The following is a 24,270-nucleotide window of genomic DNA, read 5'->3' as shown; positions in this document are numbered from 1 at the left end:
GACTGTAAGATAAAGCTGATGTTCTGTCATTTAATAGTCAGGGAGTAATTATTCTCAGCCACTTCACTATTCCCACTAGAGGTGGAGGGGTGGAGAGGGATTCATTCAAATGTGTTGACTCTTGTGCATAGAAAAAGCTAAAATGAGAGATTGCATGCAAGCATTTAATGTGTGTGTGTGTGGTCAGTCACATCTGACTCTTTGTGACCCTGTGGACTGTAGCCCACCAAGCTCCTCTGTCCATGGAATTTTCCAGGCAAGAATACTGGAGTGGGGTGCTACTTCCTTCTCCAGGGGATCTTCCCAACCCAGGGATCAAACCTGCATCTCCTGTTTGCAGGTGGATTCTTTACCAACTGAGCCACCTGGGAAGGCCAGGAAGCCCCACATCATTGCCAAAGCAGTAAATTAGTATTCTGAGTGTGCTCCCTCAACTATTTATCCCTATTATCTATTTCCCATGCATTAGCTGCTTTCTGTTTGTTAACTAAACATACAATCAATAATTTAGAATATAATTGTCATCTCGACTTCTCTTAAGTGCCAAATCTGTAACAATAATGACATGATAGTACTGAGCTCATCTAGCCTAACTCGAGAGTTCTGATTTTATCACAACTTAATAAACATGTTGCAAATGACAGACCCTTTTATCTTCTGTCCTGCTCTATCATGATCTCTAAAGTGAAAAGTGAAAGTGTTAACCATGACTTCTAAGGTAAATGATAGTCATTCTAAGAGGATGGATCATAAATATCTCTAGGATTCATTACTGTAGATTTCAAGTGACTTCTTCACCCAGAAAGTTTATTTACAGAAAATAGACTACAATGATGAAGTAAGACTTTACTTCTATTATTATTACAACTCCAGTAAAAAACATAACATCAAGTTTACCATCCTTACCATTTTTAAGTGTACAGTTCAGTAGTATAAAGCGTATTCTCATTGTTGCAAAACAGATCTCCAGAAATTTTCCATGTTGCAGAACTGAAATCTATACCCATTAAACAACTCTCTATTTTTTTTTTTTAATTTTTAGTTTTTTATTTTTTAAATTTTAAAATCTTTAATTCTTACATGCATTCCCAAACATGAACCCCCCTCCCACCTCCCTCCCCAGAACATCTTTCTGGGTCATCCCCATGCACCAGCCCCAAGCATGCTGCATCCTGCGTCAGACATAGACTGGCAATTCAATTCTTACATGATAGTATACATGTTAGAATGTCATTCTCCCAAATCATCCCACCCTCTCCCTCTCCCTCTGAGTCCAAAAGTCCGTTATACACATCTGTGTCTCTTTCCCTGTCTTGCATACAGGGTCGTCATTGCCATCTTCCTAAATTCCATATATATGTGTTAGTATACTGTATTGGTGTTTTTCTTTCTGGCTTACTTCACTCTGTATAATCGGCTCCAGTTTCATCCATCTCATCAGAACTGATTCAAATGAATTCTTTTTAACGGCTGAGTAATACTCCATTGTGTATATGTACCACAGCTTTCTTATCCATTCATCTGCTGATGGACATCTAGGTTGTTTCCATGTCCTGGCTATTATAAACAGTGCTGCAATGAACATTGGGGTACATGTGTCTCTTTCAATTCTGGTTTCCTCGGTGTGTATGCCCAGCAGTGGGATTGCTGGGTCATAAGGTAGTTCTATTTGCAATTTTTTAAGGAATCTCCATACCTCCCCTATCCCCACCCCTTATAATCATTCTATCAATACTTTCTGTTTTTAATAATTTGCTTCTTGGGTTCATTTTGTCCAATTTTCTTATACTTTTATGTTTGTGAAAACGAGGGAGAATATGCAGATGTTCCACTTCACATCTGTTTTCTGAAAAAATCAATCATTGTATTTGTATCAGGTTTTCCTGAATGTCATAGGATATATTGTTTTAATGCTACTGAAACTATAAAAGCAATTTTAAGAATAACGAGCATTTTTCTTGTCATACCTAGAAAGTGATTGTTTGAAAAATGTAAGAGGCATTTAAGCAGTTTTTCTCCTTAGTTTTGTTCAAATATAGCAAGCATATAATTAGCTGGACAATCTGCCTAACTCTGTAAGATATGTTACCTCAACTAACAAACCTGAAGAAGTGACAAGTCTTACAATGAAATTAAATTCTCTATTTCCTTAAAAAAATTACTTTCAGAGAAATTAAATAAAACACCTCCTATTTTCTCTTTCCCAAGAGGAAAGTATATATATATATATATATATTTGTGTGTGTGTGTGTATATATATATATATATATATATGCAAGGTTAGAATTTTTAATTTTTTTAAATTTACCAAATTAAGATGCTACAATAATGAGGAGACATTCATTTTCTCACCATCAACTAATCACTTCCACATTACTGGACAGCTTCATGGGTTTGACTACTTTATTACCACTTAATGATCCTGGAAATAAGCCAATATTTTTCTTGGGTTCTTTTTGCTCAAAAACAAAAAAAATCTAAGAAGTTACTTTGGCAATGCAGCAATTCAAATCTTTCACTTTGGATTATTCTTCCTTTCTATCAAATATTTAAAAGATAAATTACCCTCCTACATTCTACCCCTAAACTCAAAGCATCTAAACTATAGATCTTTTGGTTTTACCCATGTTCCTGAAATGAGTAAATGCAAAATCTTCTCTGAAATTAGGATCTTAATGTTGCTTCTTCAAAAACAAAGGTCACAAGATATGACCCAGAACATATTTCTACACCAGTCAAAGAAGTTAATGCCTAAAATGTTTAAAGATCTAAAAGGGAAAGCTTATAACAACTCAGCAAGTAATATATTGACAGTTCAGCAGAGTCTTAAATCTGCTGACAAAGAGACAACCAGGAAAAGGATCCCCAAAACTACTAAAACTAAAGAGTCTGAGATAAAACCATAATCTCTTCATTTTTGATCTTATAACGTTTTCAGTTTTATTTATCAGCATAGGTCAGAGACTCACCATGCGTTTCAATTTTAACCAAATTCATGATTCTAAAGTGCATATGTTCTAATTAATTGCTTGTACATCTCTTAAATTATACTTTTTTTGCACAAATTGAATGAGTTAGTCACTCAGTCGTGTCCAACTCTTTGTGACCCCATGGACTGTAGCCCGCCAGGCTCCTCTGTCCATGGGATTCTCCAGGCAAGAATACTGGAGTGGGTTGCCATTTCATTCTACAGAGGATCTTCCCAACCCAGGGATCAAACCCGGGTCTCCTGCATTGTAGGCAGATTCTTTACCATCTGAGCCACCAGGGAAGCCTAAAAGTTGAAAAACGTTGTATATTATATAGTTTTAAGTTCCTCCCACTGAACCTATTTTAAGTCAAGATAAAGATGTTTGTAATGAAACACTATTCCATGCTTAAATACCTATTTTCAAAATATTCATTAACTCAAGGGTTAAGAGCACGTTAAATAAAAGGCAACGGGCTAGGTATTATATATGACATGAAGATGGATAACTATCCCTGTCCTGAGTCAGTTTTCAACCTTCCTTGGATGAGAGTATAAAGAGAACATTATATTTGTGTGACAAATCTATTATTCAAGCTATGACACTTCTGAGAGTGAAAGAGAGGTGGTCTTTAAAAATTAAGCCAGGATAACAGGCACAAACAAGTCTGTCCCAGGAAAGTTAGGACATTTAGTCCCCCTAACTATGTATACAATGTTTTGAGGTTTATTAAGTGATTTCCAGAAAATCTTATTTTATTTTTTTCCTGAAAACAAAACTATGAGATAAATAACACAACACTATCCCCACTTTTAGGTGGAAAAACTAAGGTTCAGAAAGTGAAAAGTAAGAACTAAAACAATTTCAAGTAAAATCAGAATATAAGGGGGATGGCTTCATCACCATTCAGAATTGTCTTGAAAGCTGGAAGAAATAAATACTGAATAAGAACAAACTTATGGTTACCAGGAGGAAGGATGGGGGAAAGGGACAGTTAGGGAATTTGGGACAGATGCGTATACACTGCTATATTTAAAGTGGATAACCAACGAGATCCTACTGCACAGCACAGGCAACTCTGCTCAGTGTTATGTGGCAGCTTGGATGGGAGGGGAGACTGGGGGAGAAAGGAAACATGTATATGTTGGCTGAGTCCTTTTGCTGTCCACCTGAAACTATTACATTCTTAATCAGCTATACTCCAATATAAAATAAAAAGTTTTTTAAAATGTACTGGATAAGATATAAGGATACCTCTTTTGCTAATAAGATTGTACAATACTAGTGATAATGACTAGACTTTTGAAAGATAGCTAGATACAAGGTAAACATTTTTAAATTGTATAATTTTTCCGTGTTCATCAATAAGTTCCCCCTTGCTACCAAGCACAGCCTCCTCTAGACCACTTCTCATTCTGTGCATAGACTTCTGTCCTGGTTACTTCAGGTATTTACCATCTTGAACAGAATATTTAGCATCATACTTTGAATATCTATGAGTAACGGAATTTACTAAAATCTTCCCTTTGAGGACAAAGAACGCTTAGTTGCTCATTCATGTCCATCCCTTTGGACTGTGGCCCACCAGCTCCTGTCTGTGGGATTTCCCAGGCAAGGGTAGTGCAGTGGGTTGCCATGCCCTCCTCCAGGGGATCTTCCTGACCCAGGGATCAAACCCACATATCCTTTGTCTCCTGCATTACAGGTGGATTTTTTATCTGCTGAGTTATTAGGGAAGCCCTGGAGGATAAAGGCACTACCTCTAAGACAAAATTCTACCGCATTCTTCAAGCCACTGGCAGCAAATTCTTGGACATTTTTTGGGACATTTTTTAAATTTGCATATTTGTCTCTGTAGTTTTCAAAAATTCATAACTACTGACATCCAGTATCAGATCATCTAACTCAGACAAGCAAAAAAAAATAAAATTATAAATGCCCATGATAAAAAGAAATGCATGTGATTTTTATGGAGACTGTCCCGTTCAATATTAGCTCCCTAATAAATTGATACAATCTGTTTTATATGCCTCTCTTTCAGACTTTAAAATCTTTTTTCTAAATAAAAATAACAGGTCCTATAAAACTCATAAAAACTAGTTGATTTATCAATGAGATTCACATGTCATGCCTTTAAAGACTGCTAGTAACGTTAAAGGAAATGTCATTTTATTGCTGTGTTGAGATTTATCCCCTGAGCTCTTTCATCTTTTCTGCCTGTAACAGGTGTATGGGACTCTCCTTGTGAGTTTGATGAATGAGCAGCCATATGGAGAAGCCTATAGGGCAAAGAATTGCAGTAACCTCAAGGACTCCAGGGACTTTAGGCTGCCTCTAGGACCTGAGGCCATCACTAGTGAATAATCAGGAGAAAGTGGGCTCTTCAGTTATTTAAACACAAGAAAATGGATTCTGGCAACAACCTGAATCAGCTTGAAAGTGGATTCTTCCCAGTCAAGCCTCCAGTTGAGAATGCAACCTGGCCAATAGAGTGAATGAAGTTTTCTGAGATCCTGAAATACAAAATAGATTCAAGTCATGACAGAATCCTGGCCCACATAAAGCAAGATGTTGATTTGTGTGTCATTTTCAGCCACTGAATTGGTGATAATTTGTTACACAGCAGGAAACTAATATACCTTCCAGTGGTTTCCTTTCTTAAGAATGAAATCCCAAGTCATTTCTACAATTTGGGCCCTTGCTACTCCCTCTAACCTCATCTTCCTCCATTTTTGTTACTGCATAATGGCCTATAAGTTCATCAAATATGAGAAAACTGCCACTAGCTCAAGGCCCTCAAACATTCTGCCTGGAATGCTATTCCCAGATTTCTACTTAGCTCACAGCTCACTTCTTCGGGTATCTATTTAACTGAGTCACTTTACAGCAGAGGTTGGCACAACACTGTAAATCAACTATACTTCAGTGTTAAAAAAAAATATGCAACACCTTCCCTGAAAACAAAAGGAATTCCTAACCCAGCTCAACACCCACTGCTAATATCTGACTGCTTTACTTTCTCCACAGCACTCACATTGCATCACCTGATACATATTTATTGATTTATCTGCTTATTGTATTTCTCCCTGCACCAGAATGTAAGTGCAAGGGGGCAATGACTTTGTTTTGTTAACTGTTATTAACCTATGTATCAGAAAAATTTGTTGAATATACAAATGAATATATGGATAGATAAATTAATGAATAAATCCAAGCAAATCACAAAGATATTGATGAAATTAGAGAGAAGTTAATATAATGAAGAGTAAATAAAATAATTTATAAAGACAAACTTTACCTAACAAGTGGAACAGGAAAAAAACATTCAGGGCTCTTATAAATAATTTCCCAATTCCACATTATTCACGTGGGAAAATAACATAATTTTTCCAATTGTGGGAATTAAGCTAACTTCATACTTCTTCACAGCAACTTCCAAGAAACAATGGAGCAATGACTAAAATGTTCTAAGGGAAAGAGAGTATGGCCTAAGGATTTACACTCATTCATCTTTTTCTCTGAGATTCGGGCAACTGACTTTATTAATCTCACAAAATCATAAGAAATATACTTCCCACTATAGCTTTATGAAAAGTGAAATCTTACAGTCAAGAAATAGATGAAATAAGGGATCAAAAATGAAAAAAGAAAGGATGAATAGAGTAAGTGTTGGTGGGCACTGAATCAATTTAAATATATCTATTTAAACAATGACAGTTATTTGTTAGAAAATATGATTTGAATGTTTTCAAACCTTAACAAAGAAAAATAATATAACCAACAAAGCTGAAAGATTGGTGGACATGAAGCCATTTATAAGCCCCTGTGTCTGTCCTGGTCTTTTGAAGTAAAATGCTGACTCAAGAGTTAATGATTGGGAAATGTGAAGATGTTTCCCAAAAAACCAAGATTAGCTGTTGGGTTGGGGAACTTGTAAAAATTTAGACAGTACTTCTGCCTCATAACAGAATCATCAAATTTCCAGTTCCCTGAAAGATATAGATACAGGCCTGACACATATTTCTAAGTTGTTTTTACAGGAAGCAGACTGTAAAACTGCTGACCAAATGAAGATGAAAACTGCTGACCAAAAGAAGACCCTCAACTGGTCAAAACCAGAAGGTTAATGATGCTTGAAAGCTCACCTGGATGCCAATCAATCCTAGAAATTATCCAGGAGCTGATCACGTCCTGCTCCTCAAGCTCTGCTACACTCTAAAACTCCTCACTACCCTCTCCAGGGTGAGTCAGTCTTCAGGGCATTAACCCCTCTGCCTGCAAAAGCAATAAAAGCTACTCTTTTCTACTTCACCCACCTGTGTCCACGCTTCTATTCAGCACCAGTGAATAGAGGCCAGGTTTTGACAACAGAGAGAGAGATGGTTAGAAGGAAAAGAATAATTATTTCCTCATAATTCACATCAGGGAAGAAACTTACATTATCTCAAAAACAGACACATGAAATTTTTTCATTACCCAAACAACTTAATTCATGGATTGGAAGAATCAATATAGTGAAAATGAGTATACTACCCAAAGCAATTTACAAATTCAATGCAATCCCTATCAAGCTACCAGCCACATTTTTCACAGAACTAGAACAAATAATTTCAAGATTTGTATGGAAATACAAAAAACCTCGAATAGCCAAAGCAATCTTGAGAAAGAAGAATGGAACTGGAGGAATCAACTTGCCTGACTTCAGGCTCTACTACAAAGCCACAGTCATCAAGACAGTATGGTACTGGCACAAAGACAGACATATAGATCAATGGAACAAAATAGAAAGCCCAGAGATAAATCCACACACATATGGACACCTTATCTTTGACAAAGGAGGCAAGAATATACAATGGAGTAAAGACAATCTCTTTAACAAGTGGTGCTGGGAAAACTGGTCAACCACTTGTAAAAGAATGAAACTAGATCACTTTCTAACACCGCACACAAAAATAAACTCAAAATGGATTAAAGATCTAAATGTAAGATCAGAAACTATAAAACTCCTAGAGGAGAACATAGGCAAAACACTCTCAGACATAAATCACAGCAGGATCCTCTATGATCCACCTCCCAGAATGCTGGAAATAAAAGCAAAAATAAACAAATGGGATCTAATTAAAATTAAAAGCTTCTGCACAACAAAGGAAAATATAAGCAAGGTGAAAAGACAGCCTTCTGAATGGGAGAAAATAATAGCTAATGAAGCAACTGACAAACAACTAATCTCAAAAATATACAAGCAACTTCTGCAGCTCAACTCCAGAAAAATAAACGACCCTATCAAAAAATGGGCCAAAGAACTAAATAGACATTTCTCCAAAGAAGACACACGGATGGCTAACAAACACATGAAAAGATGCTCAACATCACTCATTATTAGAGAAATGCAAATCAAAACCACAATGAGGTACCACTTCACACCAGTCAGAATGGCTGCGATCCAAAAATCTGCAAGCAATAAATGCTGGAGAGGGTGTGGAGAAAAGGGAACCCTCCTACACTGTTGGTGGGAATGCAAACTAGTACAGCCACTATGGAGAACAGTGTGGAGATTCCTTAAAAAATTGCAAATAGAACTACCTTATGACCCAGCAATCCCACTGCTGGGCATACACACCGAGGAAACCAGAATTGAAATTTTACTAACTTTAAATCTTTAAGGAATTTTTAAATAAAATTTTTGGTAGATAACCAGTAAGTAAATATGTAGGCTTCGTGGGCCACATGCAATCTCTATTGTGTTTGTACTTCTTTGTTTCTTTTACAACCCTTTAACAATGTAAAAACCAGCCTTAACCCCCAAACTTCACAAAACCAGGCCAGGGGCTGAATTTGGCCCCCAAACTTCACAAAACCAGGCCTTTCACTTTTGGTCAAGACACACCTAACAGGTACGATCTACAATGTTTGACATCCAATAAAAACTTATAAAGCATGCAAAGAACCAGGCCAATAAATCATATGATCATCACAATAGATGCAAAAAACATTTGACAAAATTCAATTTTCATTTGAGATTAAAAAAAAAAAACCTCTCAACAAGGTGGGTATGCAGGGAATGTACCTCAACATAATAAAGGCCATATATGACAGACCCACAGCTAACAACATACTCAACAGTGAAAAGCTGAACACTTTTCCTTTAGAATCAGAGACAAGACAAGGGTGCCCACTTTCATCACTTTTATTCAACATAGTATTGGAACTCCTCACCCCAGCAATTAGGCAAGAAAAAAAAGGAAGAGAAAGAAAAGGTATCCATTTCAGAAAGAAAGAAAACTGCCACTATTTGTTGATGACATGATAACCTAAAGTCTCCGCCAAAAAAGACTCAAAACTAATTAGTGAATTCAGTAAAGTCACAGGATATGAAATCAATATACAGAAATCTGTGGCATTTCTATACACTAATAACAAACTACCAGAGATAGACACCACTGTTATGGCAGAAAGTGAAGAGGAACTACAAAGCCTCTTGATGACAGTGAAGGAGGAGAGTGAAAAAGTTGGCTTAAAGCTCAACATTCAGAAAACGAAGATCATGGCATCTGGTCCCACCACTTCATAGGAAACAGATGAGGTAAACGGTGGAAACAGTGTCAGACTTTGTTTTTGGGCTCCAAAATCACTGCAGATGGTGACTGCAGCCATGAAGTTAAAAGACGCTTACTCCTTGAAAGGAAAGTTATGACCAACCTAGATAGCATATTCAAAAGCAGAGACATCACTTTGCCAACAAAGGTCCATCTAGTCAAGGCTATGGTTTTTCCAGTGGTCATGTATGGATGTGAGAGTTGGACTGTGAAAAAGGCTGAGCGCCGAAGAACCGATGCTTTTGAACTGTGGTGTTGGAGAAGACTCTTGAGAGTCCCTTGGACTGCAAGGAGATCCAACCAGTCCATTCTGAAGGAGATCAGTCCTGGGTGTTCATTGGAAGGACTGAAGCTAAAGCTGAAACTCCAATACTTTGGCCACCTCATGCGAAGAGTTGACTCATTGGAAAAGACTCTGATGCTGGGAGGGATTGGGGGCAGGAGGAGAAGGGGACGACAGAGGATGAGATGACTGGATGGCAACACCGACTCGATGGACATGAGTTTGACTGAACTCCAGGAGTGGGTGATGGACAGGGAGGCCTATCGTGCTGCAATTCATGGGGTCACAAAGAGTTGGACATGACTGAGCGACTGAACTGAACCAGAGATAGAAATTAAAAACAACTCCATTTACTGTTGCATCAAAAAGAATAAAATACCAAGGGGTAAATTTAACCAAGGAGATGAAAGATCTGTACACTGAAAACTATAAGACACTGATGAAAGGCATTAAAGAAGACACAAATAAATAAAAAGACATTGCATATTCATAGGTTGGAAGCATTAATGTTGTTAAAATGTCCATACCACCCAAAGCAATCTACAGATTCAAGGACTGATGAAAGGACTGGTGCTAAAGCTGAAGCTCCAGTACTTTGGCCACCTGACACAAAGAGCTGACTCATAGGAAAAGACCTTGATGCTGGGAAAGACTGAGGGCAGGAGAAGAAGGGGGCAACAGAGAATGAGACAGTTAGAGAGCATCACTAATTCAATGGACATGAATTTGAACAAACTCCAGGAGATAGTGGAGGACAGAGAAGGCTGGTGTGCTGCAATCCATGGGGTTGCAAAGAGTGGTACATGACTTAGCAACTGAACAACAATGGTTAGAAAACATCAATGGATTAGCCAGTATCAGGATAGCATCCACTGAAGAGGAGAATGAGTTTCTGTCGTAATGGAGCGAGCTAAAGATTAATATGAGACAGAAGACAATTCTAGTTTCCAAAAGGACTACACTTGTCCTAAAAGTAAGTAAAGTTTTTTTTTCCCCTGCAAAATAAAATTGCTAAAAAGGACAAGAAAAAAAGACACCTTAAAAGCAGTCAATTAAATGTAGAGAACAATATGATCAATTAGTCTTACTATATCATTAAGATTTTATATTCCTTACAAAAGTGCTTTGCATACATTACTTAAATAACTAAAATATGTCTTCCAAAATGCATCTAAAGAATCTCAAATTGTTCTTTAAATATGTTCCCGTAGATAAAATGCAAATCACATCCCCCACAACATCCTTAGGAGTAATTATCCTCTGGCTTTACTTTTTAAACGAGGAAATCAGTAGGCTGATTCAATAAATGTAAAAAATTCTCAGGTGTCTCATATTAAAATTCAGATCCTGTAGACATTTTTAAGAAGAATTTTAAGTTGCCAAGCTACATAAACTCTTTTAAAACAAAACTTCTGAATAACTAATAAATTTGTATTATCAATGAAAATATACACTGTTATATTGTCATTTATCTACTAGAATAAATCAGAATTTACCAATTGCATTTTCCCTAAGGAAACTTTTCAATGTAACCATGCATTGGAGCTGAAGTGAAAAGAGGCATACGATTCTGGTGGTTTCATATTTTCAGTCTACCTAAGATTTTTGCTGGGAACTGAATGAAGAGAACCAAATGAACCCCTGGAGTCTTTCTGTTACACTATATATAGTTCAGGGACAAAACTTCCATGCAGTCTGCAGGCTCTTAGTTCTACCCTGGCATATGTCCTTAGCATATTTAGCTGGGCTCATGCCCTTCGTATATATAGTATTAAAATACAAAGGTGACACAATGTATCAGTATCTATACTTCTGCATTAAAGAGCTGGCTGTAGTGATAAGCATTTTAGTCAGTACTCAAAACACTTTCTGGTCATTGATATTTCTCAGGCAAATATCTGCTCAAATTTACCAATCATGTGCTACAGCAAAAGGCAAAATTTCAGATCAAGAAATAAACATCTTATTACATATGAATCTTGGAAAGTCTTTTTTTCACTGAAAAGCAAAATATTCTACTGTAAAAAACCATTGATTATTTTTTTTATTATTTTTAAATATCTCATCAAAACAATAAGGTCGTTTGTGTCAATTATTCCTTTGTTACCTTAGATTAACCATACATAAAGAATGTTATTTTAATCACTCAGAAAATACATATTTCAGCATCTAATGAAATTTTATTTCACCCTCTATCACTGTTTAATATTCACCATTTACTAATTTTGTATTGCTTGCCTTCCATTAAAAAAAAAAAACTGAATCTCTTTCTGTAGCAAATTTCAGAAAGTAAAGGGAGCTAAACCAAAGGGAATATATAGGCTCATGCAATTAAAAAGTCCAAAGTAAAACCTTTAAGGCATGGATGGACTTAAAGGCTTGAAAATTTCATCGGAACTCATTTCCTCCTTTTTCATCTCTCAGCCCCTGTGTTGGTTCTCTCCCCAGCAAGATCCCCATATACAGTCAAAAGATGGTTTCAACAGTTCTAGGCTGACATGGTCAAAACTCAGTATACTCTGGTTGCTTTAATTTTAGCAAAGGCCAATGGGCAAATTATCACTGGTTCCAAAGGCCTTGGCTTGGGCCACATGTCCACCTAGGAACAAATCACAATATTCTCATTGGTCAGGAGTGGGTTATACCCTTCTTTGGCATGGACTGAAAACAGATGACATGCAGTTCTAAGACACATCAGAGAAATCTTACTAAACAAATATTTTTTTTAATTTTGATACCAGAAACTTTGAAGTTCACTATCCAAGGCTAATAGTTCTTTTATATACAGATCAAACCATGGTCTCTGCAAAAACACTGGGATACTAATATTGCTTCATGGGGGACTGTCTGCAATTCATGTGGTAAAATACCCATTAGAGACTAACGAGTTCCCATCTGATAAACCCTGTCAGAAGAAACCAGGCTCCCTAACAAAATATTCTGTGTTAAACATTAATCTGAAGGAGGTAGAAACACACGTATAAGCTGCACCAGCCCAATAAGTAGAACTTGCAAGAGATATAAAAGTATCTAGTACAAACAAGAAGTAAAATAAGACAAAGTGAAGTCACTCAGTCGTATCCAACTCTTTGCGACCCCAGGGAGTGTAGCCTACCAGGCTCCTCTGTCCATGGGATTTTCTAGGCAATAGTACTGGAGTGGGCTGCCATTAATGAGTTAACAAAAAAAAGAAAACATTCTTGCTGATTCAACCAGATAATCAGTTTAGGAAGAGGTCTGCTACTATGAAGGCTCACTCCTTCATCCTTCTAATTCTTAAATCTTATGTAAAGACCCCTTATGTAAACTCAGTTCTACATCAAGATTTATAATCCTGAATTATTTAAGGACCCCTAGAAATTATTTAAGGATCAGGAATTATGTTTTGATCGTTGGCCCCTTCCTGACTTTGTTCCCTGAACCTAATAACTGGATTCTTGCTGCATTCCTCAAAATAAACACCCCAGTGTTACTGCAGTTCCAAAGTTTCCTTGTTCCTGAGTTTGTTTTTCTGTATGACCCCAAACTTGATCACCTCCACTTCATTCATCCTTTCAATAAAATTTTATTGAGTACCCAAGAGTTTCTACACCTTGTGCTAGGTGCCATGGCACCTAGAGGCATCATCACAGTCTTCGTGTTACTATTACCTATTCTCAGACTCCCCTGGTCCCATGCTTTCCCCATCCAGTCGGGTAAGAGTGGCTTATCAGTACCCCTTCTAACACCTATCATCTCTGAAAGTCAGAAAGTCTTCAAACTCTACCAATTTTACAACCCCATAGAAATTTGTTCTTAAACCTTAGTTTCTTCATTTTTATAGTAGAAATAATAATAATCTAGCCTAACCATACTATAGATTAATTGTATAGATTAAAACATCATATAGTAGGCAAATATAAATGCCCATTTCCTTCTCATGGCCCACCACCATTCAAATATACAATTTATATTTGGAAAGGTGAACAATGCTTTGAATTAGTTAAAGAGTTCTGTTAGTAAAATCACTTAAGTATAACTTCTATTATGGATCAGGTACCATCAAAGGATAAACTCAAATAAAACGTATTCTCTGATGCAAGAAACCCTACGTGTTAGTGGAATGAATAGCTCATGTAACTCCTGGGAGCAATTAGAAATTGATAATCTGGCCCCTAAATTAAGGAATAAATTAAAGACTAAGTGGGTAGGTCCCTGCATAATTAAGGATGAAATTCTTCCTAGAATATAGGCTAAAATTATAGTATAATATCAAAAGCAACAGTGAAACAGCACAGCTCAGCAACTATAAATTTCACTGGTGAAACAGCCCAGGGGTCAGGCCACTGTCAAGGAAAAACATATACTCACATGTGCATTTCCCTCCAAGCATCAATTAAATAGACACCAAATGTAGCTATTACACATTTATGCTAATAAAGTCTGATGATTTGAAGTAAGTAAATCAATCATCCAATTTAATGGTCTTCATCTTTGAAATTTATCATTTCAATATTAACATAAAGGCAAATGTTATGAATTTATAATCCTTAATATTCTCTTATATGTTAACTCATTGACTTCATTTTACAAAGTGCAATAGTTTTCTTAATCAAACATTCAGTAATTAAAAAGCAAAGTAATATAAAGTAAAAATAATTATATTCAGGCACCAAAAATTCCAATAAGAGGATTAATAAGATTTTATGCTTCATATTTCATTACACATAAATAGCTTTTGTAGGTAACACTATTTATTGACTATACTTCATTGCTGTCTTTTGCTGTTTTTCTCCATCTTTCTTTCACTGACTCTAATTATCCTCTTTTTTACCTAGAAAAACATTTTTAATTGTATACTCTGCAGTCATGCTGTTGAACAGCTGAAAATTCTAAACAGTTCACGTACAACAGAAACATAACCATACTTCATATAATGTCCTTATTTTACACTACAGGGATGTTTAGAGGAATAGCCTACAATAGAACAAGAAATGAAACTCCAGAATCCCATTCAATTACTTGGAAACTGTCATTATTGCAAACAGTATACATTTAAATTATCACAATGGAATCTCAGATTTTAAACTCAACACAGAAGGTTAAATACCAGTAGAAAAATAAGTATGGGTTGAGAACTAAAATTGTTTTAATTCCACAACATGATGAGAGTGTGTATACAACTGACTTCAAGAACAACCTAACCAGAGAATAAACTGATTCAAACAGCATGCCAGCCAAAACTCAGCTTTCTGCCAAAGGTTTTCCCCAAGAGGTGAATAACATTTTCTGTAAATCCATGGAAACTGCAGAATTGGTTTGGTAATGCAATACACTTAGTCACTTTTTATGAATGATTTAACATTTCTGTTCTCTACTAGATAGTTCAGTCCCTCCATTGTGTCCAACTCTTTGCGACCCCATGAACCGCAGCACCCAGGCCTCCCTGTCCATCACCAGCTCCCGGAATTTACCCAAACCCATGTCCATTGAGTTGGTGATGCCATCCAACCATTTCATCCTCTGTCATCCCATTCTTTTCTTGCCCTCAATCTTTCCCAGCATCAGGGTCTTGTGGCCAAAGTATTAGAGTTTCAGCTTCAAATCAGTCCTACCAATGAACACCCAGGACTGATCTCCTTTAGGATGGACTGGTTGGATCTCCTTGTAGTCCAAGGGACTCTCAAGAGTCTTCAACACCACAGTTCAAAAGCATATAGAACTCTCACATCCATTCATGACTACTAGAAACACCATAGCCTTGACTAGACGGACCTTTGCTGGCAAAGTAATATCTCTGCTTTTTAATATGTTGCCTAGGTTGGTCATAACTTTTCTTCTAAGGAGCAAGCATCTTTTAATTTCATGGCTGCAGTCACCATCTGCAGTGATTTTGGAGCCCCCCAAAATAAAGTCTGTCACTGTTTCCAGAGGGTTTAGACGATGATATAAAAGCTGGCTCCACACTGGGGCCCGTGCAGCTAAGCACTGGTGCACTGTGCACTTGCAGGAGGCTATCCAGAAAAGATAAACTGTCTGTGCCCTTGACTGGGCACCTGTGACTTAGGAAAATTAAATTTCACATTCCTTCTTTATGAGGTCAACACTAATCCCCTGATGGAATTTCAGCCTAATTAAGAAGTGTTGAGAGAGGTTTGCATTTCCTTACAAGTTCACATAAACACTCCACTGCTATAAAAAGTAGACAGTTACCCTCTGATTGAAGAAAACTAATGAATCCACAGCATTGATCTCTAAGATCATCAAGAGAAACTCAAATGTGTTTTTCTTTTGTAGTTTTGAGCTGTAAAGTGTTCAGGGTCAGAGCTACACAAAGCTTTTTCCGTACCCAAAGGGAGTGAGAAGCAAGAGACACATATTTTCCTTTTTCACATTTTACCATCAGGTACATCTTTCCCCAGCAGCTGTCAATTCTTTTCCTCCACTCCTCCTGGTGCCCCTTTCCTCTAACTTCACCAGCTTCTAGCTCACTCCTATCCTTTCCTGCTTCATAACTATAAAATCAGACAAAACTAAAGGCTATTTAAGTAAAATTCATTCAAAGTATAAATATATATATATATGTATATATTTAAATATGGATACAGTAAGTTGGTTTTTAGTTTTTTACCTTTGCCAAAACACAAATTTGTCACAACAAAACTTTCACAAGCTCCGTTATAATACTTTCAGTTATGGTTTCATGCTAGTGGGCTTTAAGAATTAGTCATTCAACAGATATTTACTAGGTCCGTGAAATATCCAGTTACTGACAGAATCTATAAGGATAAATGATGGTGAAGGGAATATCTATAAGACACTTAAACCAACTTTCAGTGCCCCTAAAACTTTAAAAAAAAAAAAACAAGGCAAATGCCTAAATATTTAAATAGCAAAATAACATTCAAACTACATGCTACTACTGAGGCAAGGTGGCAACCTAAGCACAATTACCTTTCTCCTTTTAAAACACACTGAAATGAATCTATAAATGTAGAAATGGGAATATAAAACAAAAAGTGAGTGAGGTAGGACAGCTAGTGGACTGTAAACTCTAAGCGGTCTACAATGTTCAATGGATTTAGAGAAGACAGGATACCAACAGGATTACTCTAGTGACTCTGTGTGACGACAGAGCCTGGGAGCAGATAAGGGCTGCACAAAAGATAGCTCTGTTTTACCCAAGAGAGAACTCGAGAAAGGTTCTACAACACGAGCTGGAGGCCTAGGAGACAAGAGTAGGTTGTACAACAACACTGAGGGTACTTGAATACAGGACTGATCACTGAACAGCTGAACAAATCTCTCCCACTTTCGCTTTCAGACAGCTGGCAGAAATGCCATGTGACAGAGCCCATCGCCAAAAAATTTAAATGATTTTTCTTGGAAGGGCAAGACTCCAATGGACAACACCAGACTGTCAATTATACAGTACTTATCTTAAGTTCAGTGCACATGTATTTACCAGTATCATGCCTACTCAAGTATACACAGTTTAGACTTAACTCTTTCCTTCATGGGAAACAGAGGTAAAAAATAACAAAAGAAAACAGTGCCCACAAGTTATGAGCATCACACTTCTCCAAAAAATATGCATCACTGGTCATCTGAGAAAAATCAATAGCACAAGAGAAAGTCTTAAGAAATATCCCACCCATATAATAAAAATGGGTGCCCGGGTTGGAGGGTAGTGATTAGAGAACAAGATTTTAAGGGAAATTAAAAGTATTAATTATTAAAATTCAATGGAAGAACTATAAAATAAAGTCAAAACATCACTGAGTAAGAAGAAAAAGATAACAAAGAGGTAAGGTAGATAGAGATGTAGATATTCCAGCCTTTATTGTTCTTTAGTACAGGGGTCCCCAACTGAGGCCCCTGGCCCCAGACCACTGGCAACCTGTGGCCTGTTAGGAGCCGGGCCACACAGCAAGAAGTGAGCAGCAGGTGAGCGAGTGAAGCTTCATCTGTGTTTCTAGCCGCTCCCCACCACTCCCAATCACTGGGCTCCACCTCCTGTCGGATCAGCGGCAGCATTAGATTCTCTCAGGCGCATGCACACTGCTGTGAACTGCGCATGTGAGGGATCTATCTGGGTTGCCTGCTCCTTCTGAGAATCATCCCGAAACCATCCCTCATCCCCCAGTCTGTGGAAAAATTGTCTTCCATGAAATCGGTCCCTGGTGCCAAAATGGTTGGGGGTCGTTGCTGTATAGACTTTTATATACTTTATGTACTTTGTTTATATACAGTGGGCCCCAACCTTTCTGGCACCAGGGACCAATTGCATGGAAGACAAAATCTGCAAAGAGACAAGAAACTCGAAATCAGGAGAATATATATACAGCAGAAGCAAGAAACAATGGTTGAAAAGATAGAAGTATTCAGGAAATAAATGGAAACTCTAAAAAAAAACTAAAGAAAATCCTAAAATTGAAAATTATAATTATCTGAAATTTTAAAATTCATTGGGCAGACTTAAATCAGATTGTGCACTGTAGAAGAAACAGTACTGAAACTAGAGAGGTCAAAATGATAAAATTTAAACTGAGCATAAATAAGGACAGATGGACAACATTCTAATTATTTTGAACATCACCTTTCATTCCAAAAATTATCTCAATTTGGATTCAATGATACATGATATGCTCACCCTAGCTATAAGATATGAAGCTGTAGCTTCTGACTTTCCAGATTTGATTTTTTTTCTAAACTGGTACAAATGAGATCATTTATTTCCTCACAAGTAATATATCTATAATTACAGGTTATAGGTTATAATATTATAGGGTATTACATTATAAGGTTAAAAGCTCTAACATGGTAGGTTGTGTCTGGACTCTAATGTGGTTTTCAGTTTTCCATGGATATGATTGACCAAAAATATGTTAGCTTGCTTTTCTACTCACATATGCTGTTCTATAAGAAGAACAAGTCTAACAATTCCTAAAATAAGTAGATTATATTTCAAAGGCTTTACAATTTAGAGCAAGATTAAAAAAACAAAAAGAAAGAAACACCTGCTTAAGCTAAAATATTTTCCAAGCCTACCAAGGACACAACTACATTGCACTATCCCAGCTATGTAGCATACATTAAAAAATATATATATATATCTGAAAGAAATATTTCTTTCAACCAATAGAGCTCCAAAATTGCTTTACTGAATAATTCTGAGACCTCCTCTCTGCATTGGACAATAATTAGTCTTATAACCCTGGTTATTTATTCCCTGAAGTTTAAAATATAAATAGTTCAATTAAATTGCTTTTCTCCAGTTAATGGAAGTTTAATGAATAATGTTTAATTGAATTAAACATTTGTTTAATTGTTTAAACATTAAGCAATTGTTTAATGAATAAAATATAACAGCACTTTATATGTTCTAGGGTGTTTTCCAAATACAGCTTGTCTGTTTTTAAGGTCTATATTTTCTTTCCCATATATTAAGATATATATTACACAAAACATAACACAAATTTAAGACAAAAATACAAAACCATTTCTCCAGAGTGCCCAGTACTCTTGACTTACAGGCCTTCATTATAGAGAAAGAACTGGCCCACAACATTTCAGAGTTGAAAGTCTGTCTTTGCCATTTTCCCACTGCTCTGTCTTCACTCATCTCCTAGCACCTGTCTCATCTTCCCAATCCCAAATACCCAGGGCCCTCACGCTGTCCTTTGGATGTCAAAAGTGAGCCCACTTCAATGTCCTCTGCTCAGGCTTGCCTTACACTTAAGAACTCCGGGGAATATGTTACTTCCCTTTTCTCTCTTCCTGACCCCCATCAAAACTTCCATTAACTAGAGAAAAGCAATGTAACTATGAACTAAGCTACATTAGATTGTGAATGATTGATTAACAGACTACTCAACCCTCCCTGGGATATTTTTATTTTAAAAGAGGACACTGTAATCTAAGTAAATCTGTAATAGGCAAAATTTGAAACAGTTCAAATTAGTAATGAGAAATATACAGGCTTCTCTCAGAGAGATATGTTTTGATGCAAAACCTTGTAAGGGTCCTTAAATTATCCCTGTTGTTGGCCACCACTCACCCTCAGCTCCTGACTTGGAGAATAAAGCGTTGACTGAAAAGCCCTTTTCCAGTTGTATAAGTGAACAGCAAAGTACTCTCAGAAGAGAGGATGTGACTTTGAAACAGACTTCAGAAATTGAAGTATGGTTTATTACTCCTCTGGGTGAACTGAGAAATACAAATGCTTCTTTTAACTTGGAGTCAAATTCCCAAGAACCATCCTTAAACAACAGACATCACCATGACAAAGGTCATAGCCCCTGTCATGTGGAAAATACCCTACAGATACTCTTTTTATACTGATGACACTTTTTTTTAGGGCTTCCCTGGTGGCTTAGTAGGTAAAGAATCTGCCTGCAATGTGGGAGACCTGGGTTCAATCCCTGGGTCGGGAAGATCCCCTGGTGAAGGGCATGGCAACCCACCCCAGTATTCTTGCCTGGAGAATCCTAAAGACAGAAGAACCTGGTGGGGTACAGTCCATGGGGTCACAGAGTCAGACATGGCTAAGTGACTAAGCACAGCACACATTTTTAACTTTTAATTGGAAGATAAGAATGATCCAGAGAAGTATATGATACAACCCTGTATTACAAAGATGCAAATGAGAATATTGTGATAAGTGAGCCTTCACAAACTTCACAGTAAAATTCAGCTTCTCATCTCATCTATCCTGCCTTCCAGATCATACACACACACACACACACACACACACACACCTCAAGTGACAACAAAAACTCCTATTCCCGAAATATTATTTATAGCATTTTCTCTTAAAAGTTAGCTACATTTCATCTAAACATTTTGCAATAATATTGATAATTAAAATTACTAACATATCTCTATTGTTTATAACTAGATAACTAGGTTAGAAGTAATTACAACATCCTTTTAGCTTCAATTGACAATGTACTTTTTTCTGTCTTGTCCCAGGTATAAAATGCAAGGAAAAGAACTGTTTACACTTTGCCTCCAGTTTGAGTGATGTAAACTGGAGAAAGCTCTTCCACTCTGGCTAGTAATAAATGTTGCCTTCCCCTACAAGGTGATGACACAGACCTCTCTGGTCATGATAAAAGCCTCTAATATTTTATTGTAATACTTGTAAAAACCAACAACTTGACTCTCGTTATGAAACAACTGCATTAATATCTGAGTTTGGGGTATCTTTCTGCAGAAATATCAGGCTATACATGGCCCCATGACAAATTTTTTCACTGCGTTAAAATATATACTTAGCCTTTGGTCAACCTTTTCACTGCAGTTTACTTTACTCCATCTTAATTTTAAAAATTTACATGGGTGGTTGGATTGAATACTTCCACACAAGAAAGACATAGTTGCAGTATCCATTTTTCTTTTTAGCTCAAAAAATAAATCCTTCAGAGCTAAGTAAACTTTCTACAGTAGACCCTGGCGCACTATTAGTATAAGATCTGCCTTCTAAAAGCTTCCCATTCAAAGGAACATTTTCAATAGGTACATTTAAATACATTGCCCTATTCACAGCGAGATAGTGTATTGAACAAAAGATTCTAATTTGGTCTTTAAAAAAAAAAAAAAGACATGAACTTACAAGAACAGAAAGAACAGAAGAGGAAACATGGCAACCAAGTTTTAGCAGATGGAAAGCAGGTACACAAGCAGTAACTGAACTACCAAAGACAAGAAAGCTCAATCTTGAGTGGGCAGTGGGAGAAGCCAAGAAGGACTAGCTACACTGGAGAAGAAAGTGGCAACCCACTCCAGTATTCTTGCCTGGAAAATTCCATAGACAGAGGAGCCTGGTGGGTTACAGTCCATGGGGTCGCAGAGTCGGCCACCACCGAGAGACTAACCCCACCACTACCCAGCTAGCTATACAACAGGTTCCCCAAATGCTCTGCAACTGGTAGCCTAAGTTTCTCTAAAATGGGAGAAAGGTGGGGGAGGCAGGTGAGAAGCTAAAATGAGCACTGCGTAAGAGCTATTTGAGAAGTGGTTAAACACCTACATTTCTTCCCCTACTCTCCTGAGTTAAGCCCCTCACCCTGACCCTGCTTCCATCTCCACCACTCCCACTGAAGAATCTAGAAAAGGGGAAAACAGAGGGTCTTTGGGTTGGGAGGATCCCAAGAAACTAAGGATACAGTAACTCTACAGAAAACAAGGGGATTGAGTAACCGCACATATCGGAGGCTAGGTGCTGAGACACCCTCTTTCTACCCCCACAGCCCATTTCCTAGTGTCAGAAGACTGGCAGCAAGAACTTTTCCTTCCAGAAAAGGCAGAACGTGTTTCTCTGTGCTTAGTTGCTCAGTCATGTCCGACTCTTTGTGACCCATGGTCTGTAGACTGCCAGGCTCCTCTGTCCATGGGATTCCCCAGGCAAGAATACTGGAGTGAGTTGCCATGCCCTCCTCCTCCGGGGCAATCTTCCCAACCCAGGGATCAACCCACGTCTCCTGCGTTGCAGGCAGTTATTTAATTGTCTGAGCCACCAGGGAAGCCAAAGAATACTAGAGTGGATAGCCTATCCCTTCTCCAGCATATCTTCCCAATTCAGGAATCAAACTGGAGTCTCCTGCATTGCAGGTAGATTCTTTACCAGCTGACCTGCCAGGGAAGCCTTTCTCTAGGGAGTTTAAATGCCTAATTTAAATATTCAATGGCCCACCTAGATAACTCACAGCTGGAAGAAGCACAAGCTGGAATCAAGATTGCCAGGAGAAATATCAATAACCTCAGATATGCAGATGACACCATCCTTATGGCAGAAAGTGAAGAAGAACTAAAGAGCCTCTTGATGAAAGTGAAAGAGGGGAGTGAAAAAGTTGGCTTACAGCTCAACATTCAGAAAACAAAGGTCATGGCATCTGGTCCCATCACTTCATGACAAATAGATGGGGAAACAGTGGAAACAGTGGCTGACTTTATTTTGGGGGGCTCTAAAATCACTGCAGATGGTGATTGCACCCAGGAAATCAAAAGACGATTACTCCTTGGAAAGAAAGTTATGACCAACCTAGACAGCATATTAAAAAGCAGAGACATTACTTTGCCAACAAAGGTCCGTCTAGTCAAGGCTATGGTTTTTTCAGGATTCATGTTTGGATGTGAGAGTTGGACTATAAAGAAAGCTGAGTGCTAAAAATTGATGCTTTTGAACTGTGGTTGTTGGAGAAGACTCTTGAGAGTCCCTTGGACTGCAAGGAGATCCAACGAGTCTGTCCTAAAGGAGATCAGTCCTGGATATTCATTGGAAGGACTGATGCTGAAGCTGAAACTCCAATACTTTGGCCACCTGATGCAAAGAGCTGACCCATTGGAAAAGGCCCTGATGCTGGGAAAGATTGAGGGGAGGAGGAGAAGGAGGACGACAGAGGATGAGATGGTTGGATGGCATCACCAACTCAATGGACATGGGTTTGGGTGGACTCCGGGAGTTGGTGATGGACAGGGAGGCCTGGCGTGCTGCAGTTCATCAGGTCACAATGAGTCAGACACGACTTGTTATGCCCAAGGTCCCAATCCCCAGAACTGAGAGAACAAGACATCCACAGCAATGCAAACGCAAAAAAGGGAATTTATTGCTAGCTCAAGCCAGGGCCCAAGTTTCATCCAACGCAGTGGAGTGGAACAAGGGCCCCTAGCCTGAATTACAGCAGTATTTATAGGGTTAAGACAAAGACAGGGAGTTGGCAGGTGCAGATTGGTTGCAAGGCTTCCTTAGCATCTGCTAATTGGCTAGATTTTCACACACGCGGGTTTTCTCGGGGGGGTTTCCTCCTTGTCCTGATAAGCTTGAACCAGGCTACAGGGAGTATACTGATTGGTCAAGTCCTGGCGCCGGCGGAGGATGATCTCAGTTCCTCCTTGGCAATAACTCAGCCCCTCTGTAAAGGAGACTTAGGCCTACCTTGGCCCCCTGAAGCCTGTCATGGCGCCTGTTTGGTCCTAACAGACTGAACGACTGAACTGAACCAAACTGAACTGAAAGCTCAGATTTAACACTGCTAAAATGCTCTGAGCTCCCAAGCAGCTTTTTATCTACTAAAGATAGGCCAAAACCAACTACTTATTTAAAATACAACTTTTAGAATGCAGAGATTTATTCAGAGAGGAGAAAATTTTCCTTTCAAACCAGAGTAAAACATCAAGATACCTCATTTAAGATTACAAGAGACAAAGCTGCCACAGATAAGAACAACCACAAAAAGAACTTTCAGAAACCAAAAAGCATAATAAAATAAATTTAGAAATCAATATGAGTTAGAAGATAAAATTGGAGATATCTCACAGAAAATAGATCAAAAGGATAATGAGGGTTTTTTTTAATAAATGGGAAAGGAAAGATATGAAAGGTAGGTGAACAGTCTAGGAGGCCCACCAATTGTAAAGCAGGATCTCCAGGAAGAGAAAA

At 37.8% G+C, this 24,270-nt stretch overlaps 1 protein-coding gene across 1 annotated transcript in view; it reads right to left on the bottom strand.

Moving 5' to 3' along the window:
• IQCM (IQ motif containing M) overlaps positions 1-24,270 on the bottom strand; it is a 522,664-nt gene that overhangs the window by 476,415 nt on the left and 21,979 nt on the right. The window contains exon 3 of the mRNA XM_069558325.1: positions 5,393-5,482. The gene's annotated coding sequence lies outside the window, so the exon portion shown is untranslated. The remainder of the gene's footprint in view (positions 1-5,392; positions 5,483-24,270) is intronic.

This window comes from Ovis canadensis, chromosome 17 (genome assembly GCF_042477335.2).
Source record: "Ovis canadensis isolate MfBH-ARS-UI-01 breed Bighorn chromosome 17, ARS-UI_OviCan_v2, whole genome shotgun sequence".
Lineage (NCBI taxonomy): Eukaryota > Metazoa > Chordata > Mammalia > Artiodactyla > Bovidae > Ovis > Ovis canadensis.
Note: the sequence above shows the minus strand (reverse complement) of the source record. Positions and strands in the feature narration are given on the sequence as shown.